The sequence below is a fragment of the Topomyia yanbarensis genome, chromosome 3, assembly GCF_030247195.1.
Source record: "Topomyia yanbarensis strain Yona2022 chromosome 3, ASM3024719v1, whole genome shotgun sequence".
NCBI lineage: Eukaryota > Metazoa > Arthropoda > Insecta > Diptera > Culicidae > Topomyia > Topomyia yanbarensis.
This window is the reverse complement of record NC_080672.1, coordinates 147407069-147431019: the sequence shown is the minus strand read 5'-3', so window position 1 is coordinate 147431019 and position 23951 is coordinate 147407069. Positions and strand designations below refer to the sequence as shown.

At 38.4% G+C, this 23951-nt stretch overlaps 1 long non-coding RNA gene across 1 annotated transcript; it reads right to left on the bottom strand.

The window, feature by feature from the left end:
• Positions 1-1591: 1591 nt before the first annotated feature.
• On the bottom strand, positions 1592-23712 carry LOC131692311 (uncharacterized). The gene is made up of 4 exons (XR_009305956.1): positions 23667-23712; positions 23570-23602; positions 3747-3960; positions 1592-3687 (listed from the first exon to the last, which is right to left on the bottom strand). It is a non-coding gene; the product is annotated as an uncharacterized LOC131692311 (long non-coding RNA).
• Between the last annotated feature and the right edge of the window lie 239 nt (positions 23713-23951).

Below are 23951 nucleotides of genomic sequence, written 5' to 3'. Positions count from 1 at the left end.
CGGGTTGCGCATCCGTTGGGTATTACAATCGGGGAAGACGATTAATTGTGTTTTCGTTGTGTTCACGCAGATTTTCCAGTCCGTGAGGTAACTGAGGTAGCATTCGAGACATTTCTGGAGGTTACCAATAAGATGGCTGATTAGTGTAACGATGTATGATATCGATGAGTCATCTGCGAAGAACGATAGCTTTCCGCTGGCCGGAAGAGCTGGTATATCGGCGATGAATATATTGTACAAAATAGGACCCAAGATACTGCCCTGGGGAACTCCAACTGGAACATCATACGCATCGGAAACGGTACCATGGGGGAACACTATTGAGTTACGTCGGATCAAATACCTGCTGATGGTTTCGACCAGGTAGGTTGGAAAATTGAAGGTGATCAGTTTGTGCAGAAGGCCGTTATGCCACACGTCGTCAAAGGTTTGTTTAATGTCTAAGAAAGCCATTATCGTTGATTTGGAGACTGATTTGTTCACATTGATGTTGTTTGTGACACGATGAGGCTGATGAGCTGTTGTATGTTGCCCTCCTCGACATAGGCTAGGATGCGCGTATGGATGCACTTTTCCAGTATCTTGCTAAGCGGTGACAATAAACTTATCGGGCGGTAGCTGAATGATTTTATCAGATCTTTATCCTGTGGTGTGCTCATTTCAAGCACACATTTTATATACAATCTCGAAAGCAATAATTCGTGTTAAACACATGCACAAAATCGATTGTACAGTCGAGCTACATGTGCGAAACGGTAAACATAGCGGTCGTGATACTAGTTGTCTCTTTCGCTCCACCCATCATCAATAGCGCCGGCTCATTTTGCTTGGTACGTATCTTTCATTAGTGTACGGTTACAATGTACTCACACAGCTATTTGATTTGAGCATTGTACAGTTGTACATCGTTCGCTTGGGTGCAATATTTGAGGCGAATGTCTAGGTATCCTATATATCCAATTTGTTTGCGGTTGCATGCGTGCTTGATAGAAATGTGAACATTTGTTGCGCAGACTAAAACTTTCATAGCAACATACTTATGCGAATCAATGGAAAGCGCAACAAAGGTTAATTATTTACGTTCGATCAATTCATTGATTCCGCGTGATTCATTTCCATTCAGCTTATCCTATTCTGCTAATACATACTACAAAGCCTATTTATGAATCAATACACTGGTGCTCAAAAAAACGCATCTAAGTCTAAATATAAAATCATTTTCAATTCTTGTATACCTATTTATTGCTTCGATATATGATTAAAACACAGCAATCGCTACACTTATATGTGTAATTTTGGTAAAATAGAACTGCACAGCCTGTTCTATACATAAAATGTATATTGTCTTAAACTTGAATGGTCCGGGTTTTTACCGCACACAATCGAATATTTTTAGAAAAGTCGAGATTGTCCCATAAAGATTTACAATAGTTTCAGTTATTAGTTCGGTTTTCGATTGCAAATTTCTGACTTCTTCCTTCAGATCATCGCAAATAAGTTTAATCGGATTCGAACACCTACTACAAATAAAATTACCTGAAACGGTTTGGTTCAATAAGTAACATTCGATATTGATTAATTATACATGAACTGTATGAATGAAATATATTTTATTCATTATTAATCAAAATGTATTAAATAAGGAAATATTTCACATTACATATTTTAGTCCTACGTTAGGGCATTGCAAAAAAAATTTTTTTTTGAATTCTCAAAGGCCCCCCTCTTATATTGTGACAAATGTCAAAGTAAGCTCAGATGCCAAATTTCGCATCATTTGGACAATTTTAGACCCCCGCCCACTTCGCTTGAAATTTTGTGAAATTGGTAGTATGGGAAAATATAGAGGTAAAATACATTAAATGCTATAACTTTTGAACTAGCAATCAGAAAATTACAATTTGTACCTCGTTTGAAAGGAAATAATCTTAGTATTTGAATGGAGATATTCTTCTTTCTAGGAAAATATGGGAAAATGGGGAACTGGGTCATTTTGGCCCCAAAATCCCATATTTTTAATGATTTTTCTGCTCCGTGACGCAAATCATACATGTTTTGTAATTTTTCTAATGTGAAAAAATCTCAGAAATCAAACGGAACCCTTTTGACCTTAGTCCGAAAACGAGAAGTTGCGGTTAAATGGCTTTTCGTCATTCATATTAAATTTTATCATTTTCTCATACATATATCTCTATTATTCTTCAATCAATTTTCATAAAATGTAACTTGTTGAACGTGTAAAATTCTGAGGAATAAAACAAAAATAAAAACGTTAGAGCTAAAATTCAGAAACATCAAACTTTTTTATATTTACTCTACAAATCTTATTTTTTCATTATTTGTCCTAATACCTCAACTTCCCCTATTTTTCCAGGAATGAAAGTTTTCTCATGTGATCCCTAAGCATATTTTACACTAAAAGTAGTAAATCAAATAAGAATTTTGTTGTTAAATTGAGTTAATATTTATGAGAATGTGAAATCGACACTATATGTCAGATAATTTGATGTTCCTGAATTTTACCGGTAACGAATCTATTTTTGTTATAATCTTAAGGATTTTCTACGTTCAACAAGGTATAGTTTATGAAAATTGAGTGAAGAATAATAGAGATATATGCACGAGAAAATTATGAAGTTTAATATGAATGACAAAAGGCCATTTAACCCCAACTTATCGTATTTGGACAAAGGTCAAAAAGGCTCCGATCGATTTTTGAGATTTTTTCACATTAGAAAAACTACAAAATATGTATGATTTGCATCACGGAGCAGAAAAATCATTAAGATTATGGGATTTTGGGGCCAAAATGACCCAGTATTTTCCTAGAAACTTAAAATACTAAGTTTATTTCCTTTCAAAAGAGGTATTGTAAATTGTAATTTTCTGATTGCTACTTCAAAAGTTATATCATTTAATGTATTTTTCCTCCATATTTTCTCATACTACCAATTTCAAAAAACTTCAAGCGAAGTGGGCGGGGGTCTAAAATTGTCCAAATGATGTGAAATTTGGCATTTGAGCTTACTTTGATATTTGTCACAATATAAGAGGGGTCTTTGAGAATTCAAAAAAAAATTTTTTTGCAATGCCCTATCCTACGTCTACAGTTCGTGCAACCCCATAGGGCTGTCCCTTGTAGTTTTTGTTCATGCGAGTCGGTTGCACGAATATCTGGGTCACTGGGGTTTTCGATGGTGATGTGGAAGTTAAATCGGTCTTTGAGGATTAGTCACCGACTGTTGCACATTGTTTGTTCTCGTGCGCTCGTATTGAATTCGGCGTCTTTGTTAAGGTACCCCAAGCTCTTCGGCGTCAAAAGCGGTATAAGTTTTACGACAATCTTTTCGAATACAGTGAAGACCCGAATTTGTCTATCCCCGATTTTAACAGCTTTTTGACCCGTTTTTGTCAGCCTGATATGAAAAGTGACAGTTGGTAGTTATATGGGCTCTAGCAGACGAACCAAGTTGATTTCGAGTAAATCCTTTCTTAAACTCATTTTTCTTATCTTAGAGATCCGAAATAGGCTTTTGTTTCATTAAAAAGAAAGAAAAATGTATGTCCGGATTGTGTCAATGTACCTGTTTTATCAAACTAAAATTCACCAAGGGGCTGATAAAAACGGGTCTTCATTGTTGTAGCAGAAAGTAACGGGCTTGTAGTAATTTCACATTTCATGTGGATCTAAAAATAGATTAATATAAATGAGAAAAATTATCTCAATGAGCCAAGGTTTTAAATACCAGATTCATCGGCGATTTCTTAAGAGTTTCCGACAACTCATCCAAACTACTTGGTTGCGTCACTTTATTGATACTCGTCTGTTACTGCAAACTTCCGCTGCTCCAGTGTGAACACCCCGAGACGAGTCGGTTCAACGGATTTCGAGGCCACCAGAGTTTTTGATGGTGACAAGGAAGTTTTTGTATCAGTCTCTGAGGATTATCCATCGGTTTTCTGTTGAAGAGTCCCAAAATGAAGCAGAAAGAAACTATGTGAATAAAATAAAATTCTAGTGCTAATAAGTGCATTCACAAGAAGCAAAAAGTTCGTAAGAGAGCTGCTTAAACTTTTCGTTTTAAGGCTCAAGTTACCTCAAGGCTTGGTAGTATGCGTAAGAAAAATTGTGTTCAGCTTTGCCACCAGATTATCCATTTAAACCTTTTCAAAACTCTAAAAGAAGAATATCAGTCGATTTATTAGGTCATCACGATTCAATTCATGCAAAATACCTGCTGGAAAAACCATCGGCTTAGCTGGATGGTGCTTTTGAAAAAGTGGCTGTGATTTTTTATCACACTACCACACCGAGCTGGGGTACGCAACACAACTGCGCAATGAAAAAACCACAGCCACTTTTTCAAAAGCACCATTTAGCTAAGCCGATGGTTTTTCCAGCTGGTATTTTGCATGAATTGAATCGTGATGATCTAATAAATCGACTGATATTCTTCTTTTAGAGTTTTAAAAAGGTTTAAATGGATAATCCGGTGGGAAAGCTGAACACAAATTTTCCTACGCACACTACCAAGCGTTCAATTCTAACACATGCTTAAAAAAGGTAACTTGAACCTTAAGGAGTTACATCACTGTGGATTTTAAAAAAATTCTTTTTCTTAATCTAAAGTGTGCTTTAGGCCAAGTTCTAGCAGATTGCGCTCGAACAGTCTGTGAAATCAGGAATAAGAGCATATTGGCTGCAGTATTTAAATTAGACACTTTCTGGTTTCTGATAAAATACAGAGTAGATCCGATTTTATAAGACCCCGATTTTTTCTTTCCTCGGTTTTGTTTTGGTGTTGGTGGGTTCTAGTAGAAAATTTGAGTAAATCCTTTCTTGAGCGTATTTTTCTCATTTTAAATATGCGAAAATAAGAATAATTATTTTGCTCTAGTTTCTTTAAGGGAACCTTTTTTCAAAATTTCTATTGTAGAGATTTCTCTTTTAAAGCTAAAAAACTAGGAAAATCAGCTAGATAGCAAAAACCGAAATTTTTATTTTTCGACCAATTTTTATGATCAAAATATCGTTGGACTCGGAATTATAGTTTGGGGAGATATGCCGCACATTTCTAAACATCGATCCTGCCTCAAAGTGAACCATTCAATATTTGATGAAATCATTTTATTATTGCGACAAGTTTCTAAAATACTGTAGAATGGTTTTTACCATGAAAAAATCGTCAAATTTTCACGACCATTTAATAAAAAGGTCATTGCGGGAGAGATTAGTAACTTCAAAGAATAAACCGCAGTAACTAATACTAATAATGTTTAAATGTATACATAAATGCACTCAAAATCCTATATGTCACTATGTTGAGCCCGTTGGTTTGAGGATATATCTTATTAAGAACCTATACCTGTCGCAAATGATCATTTAATGATATTCCGAGGTGAAAAAATATATTTTAGCTAAGCATCATCTGCCATCGAGTGCGGTATATCACCTGCAATTTTGATGCGGCATTTATTTACTCCAATTGTGGGGGAGAGAGCCGCACGACGACATTTTTATCTGAAATGCCTTCTAAAAGGTCTCAGCTATTCAACCGATATATGATTTACCAAAAAATCGAACAATTTAAAAAAACGAAAATCTAATGTGGTACTGGACGCACTCCGTGCTGTAACTGGACGTACATAATAGGGTGAGGCATTGTTATATGGAGAAACGTAGGGGAAAGTGGTCGGTTGCCGGCACCGCTTTTGTTCTACAACCAATATATTTTTTGAACAAGTGAAACTCTACTTCAAAGTTTTTTTGATTATTTGCTTAATGTTATAGAAAGAAGTAAATCGATCGAAAAAGTACGCGCATTGAATATTTACGATGTGAATTTATTCTATTTTGTGATTCAACATTGAATGGCACCGAAATGCTCGTGAAAATTTTTTATGCCCAGTTTTCGAAAAGGTTACTAAATTCGGTTGTCGGCACCCAAGCATGGTCGGTTACCGGCACTCCGTTTTTGTGTAAAATACTGGGTTCTCAATAACCTTATGAATATGGGCATTTTTGAAACAAGCTTTACGAATAGAAACCACAGATCGATCATAGGCACCATTCTGAAAACCAGGACGGCGACTTCCGATTTGGCGTTTTACATTTACATGAAGAATGCCCACCTCATCGTCTGTTCACCGCTAGGTAGCACTGTATATATGAGATTGTCATGACCAGAAAATTTTGGTGGGGGAGGGCGGTTACCCTGTAACCCCTCTCCCTCTTTGGCCAGGTGCCTGCGTGAACTTCTATCTGATTTTTCTGAAGCTTTGGGAAAAAATGGACTGCCTGAAAGTCAATCAATTGCAGTAAAGGCGATTCGTCACTTCGTTAGCAGTGCGTAATATTCGCACCAATTTTTCGCACACACATATTGTGTTTCTGAAGAAGAATGATGTCCAAATTGCTTTTGATGGTTGTTGAAATGAATAAATATCCTTTTCTCTTTGAATCTTGATGATACTCATACATATTTTGCAATTTTTAGTAAAAGTTCTTAGGGTGCCGACAACCGACCACATTTTTCAAAATGATATAAAATTACCATTATACTAAATTGTTAATAAATGTTTTCAGTTCGACAGAATAAATTAAATTCTTTCATCAGTTATTAGCTAAGGCCTCTGGCTTTCCATTGGTATGCGTATTCCCATATATTGTGCAATTGGAGTAATTTTGTGAGCCAAAAACAAAAGTGTGCCGACAACCGAACACATTCCCACAAATCATAACCACATCAACCGAGCACAGTACTTTTTAGGTGCTGTTTGGGGTCCCAAATACCTGTGCAAAATTCGGGGTCGATTGGTTTTCACCCGGCGTAGCGCACTGCGTATGAAGTTTGTATGGAAATTAGCATGGGAAAATCTATTTTTTGTATTTTCGATTGTACAGATTACAATTCTTCCTGCAGCATACCAACAATTAAATAGAAGTGTAGTCCAGGATATGCTGAACAACTTTGCCGAAGGATGTATGGCTTTAGAATGTCTTTAAAACAAGTTATAGCTATTCAAAGGTCGATAGATCGAATTAAATGCCAAAAATCATTTTTTTGCCAACACTGCGGGTGTACCAATGATATTTCATGCGACGAATTTCGCGCCAACTCGAACAAATGCTGGCAGCACCCTGTCAGATTTTAACGAAACTTTCTGTATATGAGAATTTTGTCACAAAAAGCCACGTTGCATACTTTGTTTTTCCAAAAATGATCTAGACTGCCTTTTGAAAAGGGTCAAACTTTTGTTTACCAATTTTTTTCAAATGGCCATAGTCTAAAAATGAAAAATCCTACAAAAAATGTTACAGGAGTGATTTTCACAAAAGTAGTCAAATTTTTGAATAAAAATATTGAAAAAATTCTTCATTGACTCCTACACTGAAAAAAATCGATTTTAAAAATTTAAAGTCGATTTCCAAAAAAAACATTTTTGATTTGAATAAAATTTTGTTGCACGATAGGTAATTATGTTCCCACCTCCCGTCAAAAAATTCAAGCTGGGCACTTTCAAGAAAAAAAAAAAAATATTTGAAAAAAACTTTTCCTTGTTCAAAGTGAATTTTTTTCAGTATATTTTTATCGAAAACTAAACCAATGAAAGCCATAAACATCTCAGAATCCATTTTCCCTGCTGTTAGTTGCCTGATACATGCAAAAAGTATCAGTGACGAATCTGGTATATATTCATAACAAACTTGAATGAAGACTGAAAGACTGGAAGACTGGAAGATTGGAAGATTGGAAGACTATAAGACTGGAAGACTGCAGCTCATTTGTTCCTCTCAAAACTGATAAATTTTATGAATCAATTGACAAACTTTTCTAAAATTTATTTTATGTCTGATGGAGCAGCAGCACAATGCAAAAATAAGAAAAACTTTGCAAGCTTGTGTAGATTCCAGTCAAATTATGAGTTAAGCGCAGAATAGCATTTTGTTGCAGCGTCCCATGGAAAAGGACCCTGTGATGCTCTCAAGCGAATGGCAAAAAAGCTAGTCTTGCTCGCGACTATGGAAACACCATAACAAGTCCCCGAGAGCTTTATAACTGGGCAGTTGAACAAACTGATAAAAATATCATAAAATTAATTTCTGCTACATATTCACTGAACAGTACAAGAAAATGTCAGAAGAACTCTAAGAACTGTATAATAACGTCAAAACAATATCTGGAACTCAAAAAATCCACAGTTTTGTGTCTATTCCCGGGGGCAAAGTAGAGACGAAATGGTATTCTAATTCAGAAGATGAATCAAAAATATTTTCCTTGTATGGAAATAATGCAAAATAGCATGCATGAAGATAGTTTTAAGACAAATTCAATATATAAAAATAAATAACAATTATGTAAAATTCAATTCATAATGTTGTGGTGGTTATTTCTTTCTCTGATTCTTCCTCAACACTAAAAATGAAAATAAAAAAGTAGGTAATAATGGAATATTTGTATAACGACATAAACTTTTTTCAATGGGATTTTTGATTAAGGGGTTATATACCCTTTAGTTATAAAAATGTCAAGAAAGTTTGAATTTACGTAAAGGAATAAAGCAATGATTTTATTACATCAAGCTTATAATATTTTGGTAGTACATTTTTCAGTAAAAGAAACAAACATAAGTTCATAAAAATAAATTGACAATTGGCGGAGTTATGGCTTTTTCCCCGAAACACTCCCAAAACTCGAAAAATTCCATTAGTATATGAGTATTGCTCGACAACGTGAGTATTAACGATTAGTTGAATAAATAATTTTTTTTTGCTGCGTTCGAGAATGTTTTTAGTAAAAAATCGCTGCTTTTTAAGCTCTAAAAATTGTATTAGAAAATCTTATCCATGAAACAAAAATTTATGAATAAAAAATGAATCGTTAAAGTACGAGAAAAATTAATTACGATCAATTGAAAAAAAATTAATAATATTGATTGAGTAGTTTTTCGGCAATCGTGACCACGGAAAAAACCATTTTTAGTAAGACGATATTTCGAGATAATCGAGTTTAAAATTTTAAATTGCCACTGCTCTTGGTAGACGAAGCGCTGTAACTTTTTATCTATTTCTCGGATCTTTATAAAAATTTGGGAAAACATTGTCAAGGAGTTGTACTTTCAGATAAAGTATTAAAAAATTTAGATTTCATGAAAAATTAAAAAGTAATAATAATAATAAAATAATAAATAATAATTAATAAAAATAAGCATAGTTGCTAAATTAGACAATTCTTCTCACAAACTGAGTTTCATTGGATTCTAAGATGATTATGACTTTCATTGGTTTCGATAAAAATACACTGAAGAAATAAATTCAGTTTGGACAAGGAAGTTTTTTTCAAAAAAAAATGTTTCCTTAAAAGTGCTTAACTTGAATTTTTGACGGTTGGTAGGGAAGATAATTATCTATCTTGAAACAAAATTTCATCCAAATCGATTTTTTCAGTGTAAGAGTTAATGGAGAATTTTTTCAATATTTTTATTCGAAAATTTGACTAATTTAGTGAAAACCACTCTTACAACATTTTTTTTGTAGGATTTGTCATTTTTAGACTATGGCCATTTGAAAAAAAAAATGGTAAAAAAAGTTTGGCCCTTTTCTAAAGACAGTCTAGATCATTTTTGGAAAAACAAAATATGCAAAGTGGATTTTTGTGACAAAGTCTTCATGTATAGAAAGATTCATTAGAATCTGAGAGGGTGCTGCCAACTCTGAATACGATTTGGCGCGAAATTCATCATACAGCATACCAAAATAACATCATATATTTTAGATTCAACACATTGGTTTTTTTTTATGAATTATTCAAAAGCCTTAGCTCAATTTCATGAGCCTAGATAGATGAGCAATAGGGCATAGTGAGGGGAAGGGGGGCTTCAACATCATAGGCCATTAATTTCATTAATTTATCTAGAAGTTTAACATTTTCAATATGCAATGCATAATGAAATCATAAACGGATTATGATGCTACAGTTACACCAATCATGTTAGTATCGCACCCATACGCAACAGGACAATCTGGAAGTAGGGAGGACAAGTCAGCAGCATCCAACAACCATCGAATCCAACGCATCATTCGCCAAAGCGAATATAAACGTCCCTTTTCAGGATCAGCAATAATTTAATTGAATGTTGATTATTTTTCCGAAAAATCTATCTCACTCCGGATACCTCTGACGTTACCCCCCCCCCCCCCCCCCACCTTTTTTTACCGAAGTTGGTCTGACCAAAAGAAGTTGAACTTAAAAAGTAACAGCGACATAGAGCTCTGCCAAGAAATGTTATGCAGTAAAGCTGATATAATGCGGCTTTGCCGCATAGCCGAAACAGAGCAAAGCTGCTAAAGATCCGCCGGCCGAGTTGCAGTCAAACCTGCCATCTGAGATATAAACAAAGCTGTGATCCACTCGTTTGCCAGATTTACTCCAACATAGGGGCTATGGCTAGTTTTAAGTCTACTGATCGGTTATAGCATTTTGTTATTAACTTTAAATGTGAGATTATGATTAATCACAATCACAGTGCGTATTGTGAATGCTAAGTTACTGCAGTTCAATTATTTATTATGTAAAATATTTGCATTTGTATTTACTTATTCAACTGACTTGTACAGTCTTACAGCCAGATGTGTATATGCCAATTCGCTATTTCGTTCTGTTGTATCGATTTTGTTGGCTATTTTCGGAAAATTTACGACTGAAAGAAACGAAACACGGTGTTACTAAAACCGTTATTAACAAAAAATGACCATAAATTTGTCATACGGCATTCGAAAGATACAGTATCCAAGCACCTTCTCAGTGAATTTCAAAATGATCCATCGAGGGCTTCGAGAGAAATTGCGATTTGAAGTTTTATGACACGTTTCATGAGGCTACCAGCAAACACCCACGGGTTTGGTCCTATCTCTATAAACAAAAAAATATTTGTCTACTTATTTAGTACATGGTATTCGAAAGATATAGTAATCAAGTATATCCCCTGCAAGTTTGAAAATATTTCATTGACGGAATCGAAATTTATAACGGTTTGGATGTGGTATGCGGTCATAGATGGGTTTTCTACCAGACTTCAAGCGTGAATCCATGTTTGTCCATTGACTATTTAGATCGTTTGTACGTGTCGCGGTTTTAAAAGGAAAACCTTACCATTTAATTACATAAATATAATGTACAAAAGGTGTTATTTATATAGTTCACTGAAAAAATATGAAAATAGTGTTGTCTACCAAACGTTAAATATAATGTGAAAATTAAAAAAAAAAAAACCTGTTTTAATCCAACTAAAGGTGCAATTGTGCCTTTCTCATTTCTCCAAACTATGATTTAATAGCTGGTTCGTACAATATAACATTATGGAAATGTCTTTCATTCTTATTACACTTGGTAAGTATATATAAGAGCACCTTTTTGCATTCATCGCGGTATCGGTTTGAATCGGAGTTTTCTATGTGATCGCACTCCACAACCCGTAACTCCGGAGCCGGAAGTCGGACGAAGATGGAATTTAATATCAGTTTCCGGGGACGCAACACCTTTCATTTGAGACTAAGTTGATCAAATCGGTTCTGCCATTTTCGAGAAACCAATATAACCGTTATTCTGAATTTGGATGCTTCCGGATCCGTCGATGGTGGCCAAAAACACTTTGAATGACTGTTGGTGACCTAGATCTACAAATTCAACAGTTGTGTTCACATTTTGGAAAAAAAATTCACCTTTTTACATTCATCGCAGAATTCGTTAGAATCGGGATTTGCTGCGTGATCGTACGTATCACCCTGTAATTCATGAACCAGAACTCGGATCCACACAAAATTCAACAGCAGCTGATGGACCTTTCATTTAAAATCAAGTTTGCCACATCGGTTCATAAAATTCCGAGAAACCGATGTGGACAAATCAACAATTTTTTTTTATTCATTTCGTTTATTTGATAGGCACAAATGCGTTAGCTTGGCGGTGCCAAATGCTTATGTTTTTACATTTTGGATATCTTAAAACTAGGAGGTTACAATGTTGAAATATTTTTTTTACAAAGGAAAAAAAAAGTTTACAGCTATCTTAAGACTAGAAATAAGATTCAATATACAAGAGAGGGCCAAAAGATTTTTTTATGAAAAAATTTAAAACAAGGGATTCACTTTGATATACAAGAGAGGGAGTAATAGTATTTTACGAAATATTTTACGGTTATCTTAAAACTAACAATATAGTTTAGTACACAAAAGGAGGAACAAATATTTATGAGAAGTTTCACAGAAATTTTAAAACTAGGGATTCAATTCTATTTACAAAATGGAGGACAAGAGTTTCAATAAAGAGTAAAAATTATAGCTATCTTAAAACTAGGAATACAGAATACTAATTTGAATTTTTTAACTAAAACTTATGCTTGGTCAAGATATTCAGAGGGTGGCTTATTTCCGCATCAGTGTAGCAGCAGTTGTATCAAGGACAGGGGAGAGACAGGGAAAGAAGAGCAAAACTTGCAACTTTCGCTCGAAGGGGGGGGGGGGGGGGGAGGGGGATCAGCGAAATAAATTTGCGCCTCAGTCTAGTAAGTCGTCGAGTACCGGATTGGCAGATGGTATTCTTCGGACCCGCGGGGAATCCTTCAAAAGTCATCGGACCTCGAGTCGCTCTCGCTTCAGTTTCCTTCTATGCAGGCGTAGTGGTAAGGGCGACGGCGGTTACATAGTGGCACACTGGAGCTGATCGGTTCCACAAGGCAGGAGGAAACTCTAAAAACGAGAAATAAAAGAGAGGGGCTAAATTGGGATATTTATCGTTTTTATGAAGGTATAAATAAGGGACATATAGGGGAAATCACGAGTTGCCAGCATATCTCGGACTGGTACATTGGGTGGTCTACCTCGGGCCCGAAGGGATTCCTTTAACTGAGACCTGGCGTCACAATACCCGGCGCATACCCAGACAACGTGTTCGATGTCGTGATAGCCCTCGTCACAAGCGCACAGACTACTCTCCGCAAGCCCAATACGCCGCAAATGCGCATCCATGGTGTAGTGATTGGACATAAGTCGGGACATTACGCGACAATCCCGACCCACATCCATCCCCCCGAACCAAGGCTTCGTTGATACCTTTGGGATAATCGAATGTAGCCATCGTCCAAGTTCCCCGTTGCTCCACGAGGTTTGCCAACTGTTGAGCGTCCTCTGACGACAAATACTAAAAAATTCGTTGAAGCAGATTGGTCTTTCGTATATGTCACCATTTAATGCGCCCGCCTTTGCTAATGAGTCGGCCTTTTCATTGCCCGGGATAGAACAATGAGAGGGGACCCAAACAAAGGTAATCTGGTAAGATTTTTCAGATAACGTACACAAGGACTCCTGTATCTTCCCCAGAAAATACGGGAATTGCTTTTTAGGCTTCACCGCACGAAAAGCCTCGATAGAGCTCAGGCTGTCCGAAACGATGAAGTAGTGATCTGTGGGCAGAGTGTCGATGATCCCAAGGGTGTACTGAATTGCAGCTAACTCTGCGACGTAAACTGAAGCGGGATCATTGAGCTTGAATGAAGCGGTGATAGTATTGTTGAAGATACCGAAGCCAGTGGACCCATCGAGATTTGATCCGTCAGTGTAAAACATTTTGTCGCAGTCGACTTCTCGGAATTTATTATAAAATATATTGGGGATCACCTGCGGGCGTATATGGTCCGGGATTCCACGAATCTCTTCCTTCATGGATGTGTCAAAGAATACAGTAGAATCAGAAGTATCTAGGAAACGGACACGGTTGGGATTGTACGAAGAAGGATTAATGCTCTGTGCCATGTAGTCGAAGTACAAGGCCATAAATCGGGTTTGAGAATTAAGCTCGACGAGCCTCTCGAAGTTTTCAATCACCAACGGGTTCAGAATGTTGCATCGGATGAGCAATCGATATGAGAGTTACCAAAATCGATTTTTTAGCGGAAGAACGCCCGCCAGCACTTCGAGACTCATCGTGTGGGTCGAGTGCATGCAACCCAAGGCAATGCGCAAGCAACGATACTGGATTCTCTCCAGTTTGATGAAGTGTATGTTCGCAGCGGAGCGGAAACAGAAACACCCGTACTCCATCACCGACAATATCGTTGTTTGGTACAACCTGATCAGGTCTCCTGGGTGAGCACCCCACCATGTTCCAGTTATTGTTCGGAGAAAATTGATCCTTTGTTGGCATTTCTGTTTCAGATACCTAATGTGACATCCCCAGGTACCTTTAGAGTCGAACCAGACCCCGAGATATTTAAATGTGAAAACCTGGTTGATCGTTGCACCCATTAATAAAAGCTGGAGTTGCGCCGGCTCACGCTTCCTAGAAAAAACAACCAACTCAGTTTTCTCCGTGGAGAACTCAATACCCAGCTGAAGAGCCCAAGCAGACAAATTGTCCAAGGTATTTTGTAATGGTCCTTGCAAGTCGGCAGCTTTGGGCCCTGTAACAGAGACCACCCCGTCGTCTGCAAGTTGCCTTAGCGTGCATGAATTGGCAAGACAATCGTCAATGTCATTCACGTAGAAATTGTAGAGCAGGGGACTTAGACATGAGCCCTGGGGAAGACCCATGTAGCTAAATCGCGATGTTGTTAAATCGCCATGCGAAAAGTGCATGTGCTTTTCAGACAACAGGTTTAGCAAAAAGTTATTTAAAATTGGCGAAAGACCATGCTGGTGCAGCTTCTCTGACAGAATGTTGATAGAAACTGAGTCAAAAGCCCCCTTAATATCCAAGAAGACTGATGCCATCTGCTCTTTGTTAGCATAGGCCATTTGGATTTCTGTAGAAAGCAACGCAAGGCAATCGTTCGTCCCTTTGCCTTTGCGGAAGCCAAATTGTGTATCTGACAGTAAGCCATTTGCTTCAACCCAATTGTCGAGGCGAAACAAGATCATTTTCTCGAATAACTTCCGAATACAGGACAGCATTGCAATCGGCCGATACGAGTTGTGGTCGGAGGCTGGTTTTCCTGGTTTTTGGATGGCGATGACCTTCACTTGCCTCCATTCATAAGGGACAATGTTACCCTGAAGAAACTTGTTAAATAAATTCAACAAGCGCCTTTTTGCAGTGTCAGGCAGATTCTTCAGCAAGTTGAATTTGATTCTGTCTAACCCTGGGGCGTTATTGTTGCACGATAAGAGAGCAAGTGAGAACTCCACCATCGAAAACGGTGTTTCGTTCGCGGTATCGTGAGGAGACGCGGCGCGGCACGTTTTCTGTACCGGGACAGAGTCCGGACAGATCTTCTAGGTGAAAGCGAATATCCAACGGTTTGAATATTCCACGTTCTCGTTGGTACTATTACGGTTACGCATACGTCGAGCCGTACCCCAAAGAGTGCTCATCGCTGTTTCTCTCGTTAACCCGTCGACGAACCAGCGCCAATAACTGCGTTTTTTGGCTTTCATTAGAATCTTCATTCGCCTTTCTAACGACGCGTACTGTTGATAGCTAGCGGGTAACCCGTCTTCCCGGAAGGCCTTATATGCAGTGGACTTTTCCGCGTACAGCTCTGAGCACTCTTTATCCCACCACAGGGTGGGAGACCGTCCATGGGTATTCGCGCTGGGTACTGGTTTAGTCTGAGCTTGATTCGCACTGTCGAGAATCAAGCCAGCCAAAAACCTGTACTCTTCCTCCGGAGGAAGTTCTTGAGTGGATTCGATTTTAACGGATATCGCGGTCGCGTAACTCTTCCAATCAATGTTCCGTGTGAGGTCATATGAGACATTGATTGTTTCCGATGGTCTTGAACCGTTAGCAATTGAAATCACGATAGGCAAATGATCGCTACCGTGGGGATAAGGGATCACCTTCCACATGCAATCTAACTGTAGCGATGTCGAGCAAAGCGACAAATCCAACGCGCTTGCGCGTGCTGGTGGTGTAGGAATCCGCGTCATTTCTCCTGTGTTTAAGATGGTCATGTTGAAATTATCGCAAAGATCTTGGATTGATGTTGATCTATTATCATCATGAAGACAGCCCCATACCGTACCGTGCGAGTTAAAGTCTCCCAGAACTAGCCGCGGTGCCGGTAAGGATTCCGTGATATTACAAAGCGTTCGGTGCCCTACCGAGGCTCTAGGAGGAATGTAGATGGAAGCAATGCAAAGGTCTTTACCTTTGATTAAAACTTGACAAGCGACAATTTCAATGCCTGGTGTCGAAGGTTGATTCGGTTGAAAGAATAAAAAGGTTAATTCGGTTGAAAGAATAGCACTTTTTGATCCCCAAAAGTACTCCTCCATAGGGGTTTTCTCGATCCAGACGAATTATATTAAAGTCGTGGAAGTTGAGATTTATATCGGAAGTTAACCAAGTTTCACATAATGCGAAAGCATCACATTTTAAACTATTTAGTAAAGATTTAAAGGAATCGATTTTCGGGAGGATACTTCTGCTGTTTCACGGTAGAACAGTGATCGAATCGGTGACCTCGTTCGATGACTTAGCCATCGAAAGATACGATCGCTGCAAGGAGGGGCCATTTAGTAGTCAACTGCTTCAAAAATGTTTGCACTATAGGGAGAAAACGTATCAGAAGGCTTTTAAGAGGATCAGTAACATTGAAAGCTGTGAAAATTAAGTCCACTATGTCAGAAAATTTCATTAGTCCGCTACTGGACTGAGTATCTGTTTGAAAAAAGGGGACACTTGGGGTTTTGGATGTCCCTGGAAGTGGTGGGTACTCCTTGTTAGAATTAATATTTCCAAGTCCTGGAGCAAATTGCTTCGGCTTTTGTGCATTACTTCCGTTGGATTTATTGGTTGTAGATGGCGCACTCTGAGTGGACGACACCTTGGCACCCTTACGAGGCAATGTAAGGGAGGCTGGATTTCTCCTCTTCCTGGATTCCCCTGGGTTAACCAAAGATGTTCCCTCTCGTGGGTCGTCAGATTCTTGCTCAACGTTAGCCAAACCAGCATAGGGATTTTCGGACAGGACAGATGGCGAAGCATTCTTTAGCATTTCTGCATAAGAACGCCTTGAGCGTTCCTTAAGGGAGCGCTTAATTTTATCCCCGCGCTGCTTGTACGCAGGACATGATTTAAGAGCATGTGAAGGGCCCCCGCAGCAAATACACTTTTCAGTTTCTTTGTCGCAAGAGTCATCCTCATGCTCTCCTTCGCATTTGCCGCATCGTTTCTTATTTCCACAATATGTGGCTGTGTGGCCCAACTGCTTGCAATTGCTGCAGTTCATGACCCGCGGTACGAACAGGCGAACTGGTAGGCGAACCTTGTCAAGGAGGATGTAGTTGGGAAGAGAGGACCCGGCGAATGTCACCCGAATCGAGCCTGATAGAGAGTAGGTAGTCTTACCTCCCTCGGTGTTTGCGGTATACAATTGTTTGCATTCCAAGATCTTAATCTGTTCAAGTGAGGGGTCCTTAAAGCAGCCAACCCCGTGCTCCAACAGTTCTTCGCATTTCAGGCCCGGTTCGGACACTACCCCATCGATTTCACAGGCCACACAAGGCACGTACGCTTTAAATTCCCGCGTAAAGCGCTCACAGTAAGCAATCGCGTTTGCCTGGCCGAGATCACTCACTAGAACACGTATCTTGTTTGCCCGAACACGTGTTATCTGAGTTACGGCCGGGTAATTAGCAGTCAAATCTCGAGAAAGTTTTAATATATTAACCGGTTTCTCTCCGGTCCGAAAATATACCACCCATGGCCCAGAGGAACCTTCTGGGTACTGCTTTATACGGGGAGCAATGCGAGTATTAGGGGGATCAGGGACTTCCATGATTACATCAGATGGTATTTCGCCCTCGGCCATTTAAGCACGAGGGCAGAGCGTTATATAAACGGGAATGTGTCTTATTATTTGATTACAAGGTAGAGTAAAAGTAGGGAAAAGGAAAGAAAGCAAACGAGGAAAAAAAATAAAGCAAAACTTATCTGCAAACAACGTCGATTGTTCCGCACCAGCGAAAACAATGTACTGGATTTACTGCCGGCACCAGCAGAATGGCAGCTAACGAACGAAAAAAGGATGACCTTGAATCACTGAAATTTACACACCGAACACCACTGTGAAATATAACGATCCGTTCCGTTCAAAGGTTGGGAGACGTATGAATCAACAAATTTTGTTTTGTAACCATACTCTTCAACTCGTAATCCGGAACAAGATGTCGGTTGAAAATGAAATTCAATAGCAACCTATGGGAATATTATACCTTTCATCTGAATCTTAGTTTGTAAAAATCCGTTCAGCCATTTCCGAGAAACCGATGTGGACATTTTGTTAACAAATCTGCACATACACACATACATACATACATACATACACACAGATATTTTGCGATCTCGGCGAACTGAGTCGAATGTTATATGAGACTCGGCCCTCCGGGTCTCGGTTAGAAAGTCGGTTTTTGGAGCAATTGCATAACCTTTCTATATGAGAAAGGCAAAAGAATAATATTTAATTAGCTTAATCAGCATGAGTTAAATGTTATCTTCATGTGATTATATTTTGAAATGTTGGTGGAATGGGTTTGAAAGTGGAGGGAATGGGTAGAGTGGGAGTGGAGAATGCGTCAGAAATCCTTCATCTTATTTCGGTATACAGGGTGGATGAAGGAAATGCGGTCGTGATGGTGGTCCAAGAGGAGGGGAGTGATGAAGGAGGGAGGTGTAAGGGCAAGGCGGGGGGGGGGGGGGGGGAGGGCGGCGACGCAATACTCAACTGCATATTTTGCCTTCCATTTGAGACCTGGTTTGAGAAAATCGGTTCAGTCATCACCGAAGAACCGATGTGACTTTAATTGTAGAATATGCCCGGAATTCCGGACTTCCGGAATCGTCGATAGTGGACAATATATTCAAAGAATGTTTGATTGGCAATCAGTGATCTAGATCTGCGATTAGAAGTAATTTGGTGACCATTTCAATAGTTTTTAGCCTCTGAGGTATTACGATTGTACCGATTTATATGGGAAATTCCAGTGTATCCTTACTAACACCCCTGTAACTCCGAGTCAGAACCGAATGAAATTCAGCAGCAGTCAACGGTATTACTGTATCTTTCATTTGAAATCAAATTTGTAAAAATCGGTAGAGAATTCGTTGGGGAATGGGTGTGATATTAGCTTAGGAACTTGACGGGTTCCCCGGGGGCGTCATGAACCGTCATAGGTGGCCAATGTGGTCAAAGCTGCTTTGATTGATCATTAGTGATCCAGACCCGCAAACTAGAGTAATGTTACATCAATTTTAATATGTTTTACATCATTTGAGCATCATGGTGGTACCAGTTTATATGGGTATTTGCTGTGTGACCGCACTCTTCAACCCGTAACTCCGGAACCGGAAGTCGGATCAACTAAAAATTCAATAGCAGCTTATGGGAGCGTTATACCTTTCAGATGAAACTAAGTTTGCGAAAATCGGTTCAGCCATCTCTGAGAAAATTGTGTGAGTTTAAATGACACACACACATACACACACACACACATACATACATACACACAGACATTTGCCGATCTCGACGAACTGAATCGAATGGTGTATGACACTCGGCCCTCCGGGCCTCTGTTCAAAAGTCGATTTTTACAGTGATTGCATAGCCTTTCTTTATATGAGAAAGGCCAAAAATGGATAAAAGTTGGAATGTTTACTTCAAAAGGCCATATCTCAATGGTTTGTTGACCGATTCTAATTATTTTTTCATTATTGAACAAGTAGACGTTTTATCGTTAATTTTCATTAAGAAGAATATAAAATAGAGTTGCCTACTTCAAACAATAGACAACATAATTATCCTCAACTATATGTATTACCACTATTTAGTGAATATCTTTATATTCAAAACGACGACCTATCAATTTCTTTACATTAGTTGAATGCAACGAACGTGAACTACAAATCATGGAAAAATAAAACCATAAATTTAAAAAATATGAAGGTATTTGCTGATTCAGATCAATTTATGTTATGATACGGTTTTTGTTGGAAATTTTGTACAATCGTGATTCGCTGGTTGGGTTGACAGATATTAAAACTGGTCAAAGGGGATGTTATTAGTACAAGTTCATCTGCTCATATCTCTAACTATTGTCAGTTTTATTGTCGAATTGAACTTATCATGAGAATTTGACATTCAGATGTTTATACAGAAATTGCAATCAACTAGTATATAAAAATGGATAGGCCGCTATTTTTAATACAAAAATATTCACTAAATAATGATTATACATATAGTTGAGATCAATTATGTAGATGACTCTATTTTATATTATTCTTAATGAAAATTAACGATGAAACGTCTACCTGTTCAATAATGAAAAAATAATTAGAATCGGTAAACAATCCATTGAGATATGGCCTTTTGAAGTATACATTCCAATTTTTATCCATTTTTTTTTATTTACACATTATATTTAACGTTTGGTACACAACCCTATTTTCATATTTTTTCAGTGCACCATATAAATAACACCTTTTGTACATTATATTTATGTAATAAAATTGTAAGGTTTTCTTTTAAAAACCGCGACACGTATAAACAATCTAAATAGTCCAGTGGCGTAGCCAGAAATTTGGTTTGGAGTGGGCTTTGACGAAAATTTTAGATTTTTCAAAAATGTTGGCGGGTCTATTGATGACATTTAATACCATACTACCAGATACTACCATGTTCTGCAGTAATAGAGAAATGGGATGGTGTGAGCGGGCATGGGCGCTATAACCCTTACCGTAGGCAGAACTAGATACCTGTCGCAGGTGTCAGTTATGTTGGGTGGTGTACTACGAGACAGGTTAGGTCAAGTTTAACGAGTGGCCCAAAAACAAGACTTTACTAACAATCAAGCAGAAAAGGGTGAGCTGAAAACTCGAAACTTCGAAACCGTAACATTTGAAGAGCTTTGATAGACGCGCCAACGCGTGATCAAGTGGCAGGCTATCAGCGAAAGGATGTGTGTAGTGTGGATCAAAGGCCATTTCTTCGACTAGAGCATTATCAATCTGCACTGACCTCACGAAGCCATGAAATATTCATTTTATGCGCGGCTGGAGCATGTCTATGATATGGCGGAATGTTAAACTCGTCATCGGTGACATAAACATCCTGATAGGCCAGAGCATTGTATAAACCGGTTATCGCACAGGATAGTCTGTACACCTTATAAATAATGCGCAGAAATTCTCACGATTGAGAAGTATATTATAACGAACACCTAAATAGCGAAGCAGTAGACGACAAGAGTATTGCAAGAATCAGCTTGGAGACGCGCGCAGTCGACGACAGATTCCGGATCTACCGGAATCTGTCGTCGACCGGATTCATAAAAAATAGGACGGTTGAAGCGCTGGCAATGATCAACTGTCATGTGAGCTACTCAAACACAGAGTAGAGAAATTGGCTAGAGCACTCCACTGGGTGCTTTTGAATATCTGGAAGGAGGAGATTTTACCGAAGTATAGGATGTAGGGAGAAGTATGTATTATCTATAAAAATGGTGTTAAGCGGGATTTTTGCAACTAATTACCGATGGTGATGTAAATGCCATCGAGTATATTTTTCAGGAAATCAATTTTCAAATCTTGCATGGTGCGGGTAAGAGCATGCTTCTGCCACTTTGCTTTTCGTATGTAGGCGTTTTCATTGAGCTATTTTTCTTGATATTTACATGATTTATCAACTATAGGATCTCACTAAAATATTATTTACAAGATCCCATTCTCACAATTTACAAAAAGTCCCCATAACGTTTAAAACATTAGGTTCTCAATGTACTGAACAGATAATAAACTTCCAAAATTATTATTTGAATATTTAATAAACTAGTCAACCTCAAACTTTTTTTTCTTCAATACAAATATTTTGGTTTGGAGGGGGTTTTAACCCCCAAAACCCCCCCTTGGCTACGCCACTGAAATAGTCAATGGACAAACATGGATTCACGCTTGAAGTCTGGTAGAAAACCCATCTATGACCGCATACCACATCCAAACCGTTATAAATTTCGATTCCGTCAATGAAATATTTTCAAACTTGCAGGGGATATACTTGATTACTATATCTTTCGAATACCATGTACTAAATAAGTAGACAAATATTTTTCTGTTTATAGAGATAGCACCAAACCCGTGGGTGTTTGCTGGTAGCCCTATGAAACGTGTCATAAAACTTCAAATCGCAATTTCTCTCGAATCTCGCGATGGATCATTTTGAGATTCACTGAGAAGATGCTTGGATACTGTATCTTTCGAATGCCGTATGACAAATTTAGGGTCATTTTTTTGTTAATAACGGTTTTAGTAACACCGTGGAAAGCAATGAAATTGAAAGACGGATAGGTATTCTAAAGCGAATCATGTTTTACTGCCGACGCCGGCTAAAAAAGACATGATGATGAGTTATGTTCTATCAAAGACCGTGCGGTAGACTTGGGTGCAACGTCCAACTCCTACTTAGCAGAAGTCAAAGGACTCTTCACATTTCCTTTCGATCATGTCCATATGAGCCTGCTTTGTCCTAGTATTCCGTTCAAAGTTTATAACTGATTCGCTTTAGAATACCTATCCGTCTTTCAATTTCATTGCTTTCGTTTCTCTCAGTCATAAATTTTCCGAAAAATAGCCCACAAAATCGATACAGTAGAACTTTGTGGCAATTAAAAACATAGTAACATTTTGTACTGGGTACTGCACATAGTCCCTATGTTTGAGTAAACCGGGCAAACGAAAGAGTTACAGGTTTGCTTGCGCTTCCGACGCGGATGCGACTAAAACTTATCCGTAGCGACTTTGCACTGCTTCGTCTCCTTGGCATCGGCCAAGCCGGATCACATTAGCTTTGCTACATAACATCACTTGCTTTGCATATTTAGCATACTTTATTCAGTTTCGCCAATTTTGGCAAAAGGAAATAAATTTCCGTTCTCAGATTCCGCGAAAAAACATTAATTTGGCGGAATGGGGTTGCCACCCCTCCGGGTTTGACCCGGAAACTCAGGTTATTGGAGGCGATCTCCGGGTTTTGCCTCAATTCCTGCGGGTCAGGTGAGACAACGGATTTTTAAACTTTTACGGTACTGGATTTATTTGTTTTAAACGAATTCTTCTGGTGTTACTCTGCCTGCTCCTGCAGCGGTCTTAACTTTTGATCATTAAGAAATGATTTAATTCTTTGTTGGGACCTCCCTTGCGACGAAGAACCCGGAATTCTCTGAATTCCGGAAGACGCTGCAGTGTGCTTCACTCTTCTCTTCCACTGTGGCGGAGGTTTCTTTGCTGTTATCCGGGGAAAAGAAATTCTACACCCATCTGAACCAACAAAACTGTTGACTAACGTGTGAGTTTATATGAATTTTTCTAATCTCATATCCCAGCGAGTTACTGACGAAATGAAGAAGTATATACTTGTTTCTTTTCATCTCAGTAGGTAGTGTCAAACATAACTTTGATTCATAATTCTGTCTGGGTTCAGCCTATACTCATGTTTTTGCAACATATCCTAGGTCAGTAAAAATCTTCGGGTGAAAACCGCACTAGAAGTGACAACCCATTAAAAATGGATCTATTATTACCCATCTTCCGCAGAATTTGCGCACTTTAAAAACCTACAATCGTTAAAAAAATTAATAGATTAAAGATTAAGTAAGAAATATATAATAAAAAACCTACTTTCAGCTACTGCAGCTATAAACACAGTGACCAGTTACCCTCCACTTTTTGACGTTTGAGCAGCGCAGCGGCATATATTGGCACTCACACAATCACAAAAAAGCGCTCCAATCGTACTGAAGGTAGCTTTATGAAAAAGTAACGCCAGCGACCAATTTTCAAAACATCTTACCCGAAAGCTTTGAACAGCGGTTGCACGCAAGATTAGAAACGAACAGGCAAATGTGAAAGAAAAAAAGAAAACCAGGGAAACGCTATTCAGCAAGCATGTGGTAACTAACATCA